We start from the raw sequence: 5877 nt of genomic DNA on the forward strand, positions 1-5877 counted from the left end.
AAGAAGGCCGAACGGCCGAAACGTCGTATTAAACTTCGTCCAGAACAGGCAAGAGTTTGTCTCTTCGTCACTTTTCCTTACGTACACTTAACTACAAATTCGCGTCGAGACATTGTATCCTGTGGATCCTCTTACTGGGAGTTCATTGTTAGGTCAACCAACCGTACAACCGTACATATATATATGTACATCTTTGCCTTATATATATATATATATATATATATATATATATATATATATATATATATATATATATATATATATATATAACTAACTGCAGACAGTACTGTTTCGGCCTTCTGGGCCTCATCAGTGCAGTGCTGATGTCTGAGATGGAGGTTAAGCTTATAAAGCCACCCCAAATGTCCCACACATGTGGTACATCAGGCAACTGCCAAAAAAAAAGGATACAAAAGGTAATATACAAAATTTGAAAATACAGAACAATGCCTACGGGCGTGACGTGCAGAAATGTGATTGGTTAAGCTAAGCGAGTACGTTCTTTAACAGGAATTTCTTAGAATGTCTACAATTGGATATCAGTTCGCTTCTGTCGTTCAGCGTTGACATATCTGGTTTATAGATAATAAAATACTTTTCCCATAAACACAAATTACATCTCCGGCTTGCTTATATTAGAATACGATCGGGCCTGTTTTACCTTCCGCCATTTGATGTTGTACGGGATACTCTTGTCTTTTAGACTCCAAGCTTATACCGCTCGTTCTTAAAGGAGCAGACATGGTTTATGTATTTTGTATTAAAGGTAAAGACCGATGTATGTCTCTCTTGAGGTTGGTGTCGTGACTTCGTCTTGGTAGATCATGTTTTGGTCGTTGCATTTTCCCTCCATGGGGCTCATGCTTGAGTTGCGGCAGTTACAGTTGCTATCATTGGTATGATTGGTAGGATTAGATTTGTTGATTTGAGCTTTGTTCTGGTTGGATATAATGGTTTTGATATTTGTCATACAGCTATAGCTTAATTTAAGCGTGTCCCTGTTGGAAATTATGTGAAGTGAGTGTGATTTAGGGAAATGTTGATCAATGAGAGATAGGAAGCACTTTCCTACATTTGTTTTGACGTTTTGAAGTACCAAAGGAGGTTTTTTTTTGTTTCGGTTCTTCCGTGAGTGCTGTATCTCATTGCGTGGCTCATTGTAAGACAGATTGTAATTGTAACCGCTTTTATTGAGGCGTTCTTGGTACACGGTTTTGGCGTTGTCAAAGCATTGTCGGTCTGATGATATTTCTGAAAGCCGTTTGTTGATGGAATCTTGGATGTTTTTCAGGATAGATGGTGGGTGATTGGGTTTCTTGTGCACGTACAATGGGACGTTGCCTTCCTTTCTGTATGGATAGTGTTTGCCGCTCTGTAGGTCAAGCGTGTGGCCTCGTAAATAGTTTTAAGGATTGTCCTTAATTGGCCTCGGGCTCAAGCAATTACTTATACAAATCGCACGTCATTATTATTATTATTTTTATAAATTCAAATCACAACTATATCTCATCACTTCCCAACTGATGATGATCGTAACGGTTGCTAATTTTTTTTTTTTTAATAAGTCACTTTTCGGCTTTTATCATCACTTTTCCGATCGATAATAAATCACTCCTATATTGTTTATATCTCCAGAAACGAGAAAAAAGACGTAAGAGGCGTCAAGATATTTAAAACCTCTCAATGGCAAGCGATCATGAGCCAATAGACACCTGATTTATGTAGTCAAGGTTTTTTTTTCTTTATTTCCCTCACTCCAGCAAGATTTTACGCATTTTAAAGAAAATTTGTCCAAAGGAATCTGCTTAACTTAAATATAAATAAGTCCTGAAAATATACTTGTTTGACACCATCATTGCAATTGTATTAAATACTCAATGAATTTTTTTTTTATCTTCCATGTTATTTGATCTACATTACCGCTTATTATAATCGCTATGAAAGACGCGGAAAATGTAAAAGAGACTTTAGGAAGAAAAAGAACAAAATTATCTAGAATCCGCATATCGTATAGGTCTTGAAAAGGCTATCCTTAGCCACCGCAGTTATTACTTTGCGCTGTACAGACCTCCCAGCCAGTAATTTAGCAGACAGTACCTTAATGCCTTTGCTTTCATCGTTTTTCATCGTAATTAAAGTAATCTCACGCAGAGCAAAATTAATTTCAGAGGCCCTGGAAATAATCACTTCCAGGCATCATATGTTTCGAACGTTCCGGCCAATAAGCGAGACTCCTTATGGACAAAACTTCAGTGAATATACCTTTAAAATGAGACTAGCTGCGACATTTTTATCTTAATAACAGTTTAATATCGGCCTGCAGAGCCGTTATTTGCAAAAGCACTCCGGCTATGTGACAGCTAACTGGTTTATCAAGTGTGACAACATGATATTTCTGACAGTTGTAGCCTGCGAAATTGGCTGCAATATTTATTTTGCCGGCACGGATCAGAGGACTGGGTCCGGTTGTCTGGTGGGGATTATGGGTAATTTGTTGTACGAGTAGTGAAACGTTAGGGATTTGAATCAGTCTAAGTTCACTTTCTTCGCCTTCTTTTTTGTTATCTTTAATTTTGCCCTTAGGCTGCATAGGGTAGTGGCACTTGCATAGGGTTTGAAGAATACGTTTCCTCATTCCCTCAGGGTTTTGGGTTTTCGTATCCTACAAGTGCCCAGTGTACCTTTCCTGTAATAACTTTTTAATAGGTCAGTACCATCAAATATGTTAACATATTGTTATGCGGGAGCGGAGTTTCTATGCATAAGGCTAACAAAATAATTCGGCTTGTGGCGCTTGCTGTCCTACATGCCTAGGTATTTACACAGTTGTATTGTGATTGTGTTAGTTGAGTTGCGTCTGATTGGGTAGTCGAGCCAAAAAATTTGATAGCGCTTACAATTAACTTAAATTTGAGACTTTTTTTCTTAAAGTGAAAGGAATCAGAGGTGGAACAACTTTCGTTTGTCAGGGAAGACAAACGGCTCAATTCGCCTTCATTAGAATTTTCATCCACTGCTGCCGGCAGCATAAGTTTCTTGTTATAAGTTATGGCTGAAGTGATTTGCCTGATAATCGTGGTTCTAACGCAATGCTAAAAATAGGCCTGTTCCAAACGTCGTGCTTCTGCCGTGCCGAACTCAAATTAATTTGGCTTGGCTACTGCCGTGCCGAACTCAAATGAACTTGGCTTGGCAGTGGCACGACGGCGGCACGGCAGCGGTTTCAAACGTCGAACCTAATACAGTACAGTCGAGCCTAATTCAGGACAAAACAAACCATCCATCCAGCGTAATAGTATGCAAATAATGCAAAATACATTAAATTCATTTGTGAATTGAGTTCGGCGTGCGCCGTTTGAAACCAAGCCGTGCTACTGCCGTGCGGCATGGCAAGTCCTGCCCTGCTAAGTAGTCGTGCCGAACTTAAGTCAGGCGTGCGGCGCTTAATGGTTTCAAACGGCGTGCTACTGCCGTGCTTAAATCCAAATGACAATTTCATTTGAGTTCGGCACGGCAGTAGCACGACGCCTTTTGGAACAGACCAGTTTATACTCATTGCATTGTTTTTATTCTTAACGCTACACTTTGAGCGGGCCAAAATTGACACAGCTTTGACATAGACAAAATAAATGCTTCAGCTTCCTATGCGGGTCTAATTTCGTTCAGGAAAATATTAATTATGCTTGGGTAGACAGCATTTAAGCCTTTTGTCTTAAAGTTAAAGGAAGCAGAGGTGGCGCAACTTTATAGCCACAATTTAGTTCAGGGAAGACAAATGGCACAATTCATCTTTAGTTTTCACCAACTGCTCTATAAGTTTCCCCTGAGCTATGGCTGAAGTAGTTTGCGTGATAGCCGTGGTTCCAACGCAACGCTAATTAAAAATGCTTAGTGCAATTATTATCCTCGCCTCCTTCGCAGCCGTTTTTAGGCTCGTCCCTCCCCACAAACGCCTGCTGAACCGAGCCATACATTCCTTTCCCGGATTTAGCCAATCACATTTTACTTACTAAATTCCGTTAGGTTGACCTTGACCGCGTGAGCCTTTTTCTGCGAAGAAGATCAAAACATGTTGACGGAGACGAGTAACCTGGACAGAGCTTTTAGCTCAGTGTGCTCAAGTTTTGTAAATTCTCGGTTGGATCTTTTTCAGATAAAGCGATTTAATAATTTGTCAAGAAAGAAGGGGATTTGTTCGTCAACTTACTGACGGGATATAGTGAATCTCTTGTTTACCAAGCTTTACCTCTCGCGTGTGCTCGACAACTAATTTTCGTTGAGGCACGTTGTTGTCGTTGTGTCACTTCTTGTGAATAAACTTGAATATGACGAAGGATCAAGAAGAAACTGTTTTTATCCCCGCAAACTTCCCTCCTAATTGAAAATATAAAGTTAATTCAAATGAGTAGAACTGAAATTTTTAAGTAGTAACATTTTCTACATAAACTCGCTAAAATTTGAATCTGAATTGAGATTTGAATTAATATTTGGTCTAAGATCATTCACACCAAGTTAATTTTAAAATACGGAGTGATTTCAAGTTACATTAAAAATAAGATAAAAGAAATCACACCACAAATTATAACCAACGCTTCAGAAAATGTGGGATGATTTAATACGCAATTGTTTTCTTCTGTTTGTTTGACTTTTTCGACTTCGTCCGCATCTCGTTCCTCCAAATCGCTCAAACTAACAGCAGATATTCCAAGGGCTAGTAAAGACTAATTACTTAGCCTCTTAAGCCGCTGGAGTTTTTTGTAGCATTTGTAGTTTCAGATCAACAATTGAGACCCACGGCTCTGAAAATTCGTTGTATTCTCGCTGATTGCCGATTCGATCTGCTGAGGAAGATCAATTCCATTTTTGCCACAAATTTTAACCCTTTCAGTGAATTGGTATAATAAAATGCACTTAAATTCACAACAAATATATTTTTTCGGTGTCTGTTCTATCGTAACTCGCAATAATCCAAACTACAATATTGTATGTTTCAACGTCGGAGCTAAACATCTCCAAACAGACTTCGAGGGAAATTTTAAAATGTTAAAACGATTATTTTCTTGATCGTGATTGGTTAGATTGTATTATAGGCAAAACAATGGGAAAGGAATGTATGGATTGGTTGAGCAGGCGTTTGTGGGGAGGGACGAGCCTAAAAACGGTTGCGAAGGAGGCTATTATTATCCTTGACACGTCGCTTTTAGCTGGCCAAGATTGACACTTTGACACACTCAAAACGAATGATCGAGCTTCCTATGATAGTTTATTTTTGTTCTGGAAAATATATGCTACGGTAGATTCGACCGAAATTTGACTTTGAATTTGAATCCTTTGCGGTTGATATCTTCGACGGGACGTAAAGTTGACATAAAATACGAAGTGATGACGAAAGATGGTTATAAGTATGACAGAATTTTTTTGTACGGGAGAAGTTTATATTCTTGTGAACGAGGTTGCTGAAGATCCATCATCTTCCCCAGTTTCTGTGGTACATAAGCGACCTTTTTGAGATTTTTCAAAACGCAACAGAAGTGGAACTTTTGAATATAATTTTTGAAATAAAAATTATGACAGGAAAATTTAAGGTAAAAAACAAATATATATATATATATGAAAATGGATTCTGTCGATGGATTCTTGATGTTTCTGGGTATTGGCTCTTAAAAAATGAAAATATTTAAAAAAAAATTATCTTTATACAACTGTTAATGTTTCCTTTGTCTAATTTTCAACCTAACGAATAATATCCGGGCTGTTTTAAGGTTAACAGGTAAATTCATTAATACGATCTTAATTAAGAATCTGGTTAAATTTTATTCTTTACAAAAAAGTTCTTTTAATTTATCCCTGCATAATCAGAACTTGTCAGATTGTCTT

Source organism: Montipora foliosa, chromosome 13 (assembly GCF_036669935.1).
Source record: "Montipora foliosa isolate CH-2021 chromosome 13, ASM3666993v2, whole genome shotgun sequence".
NCBI lineage: Eukaryota > Metazoa > Cnidaria > Anthozoa > Scleractinia > Acroporidae > Montipora > Montipora foliosa.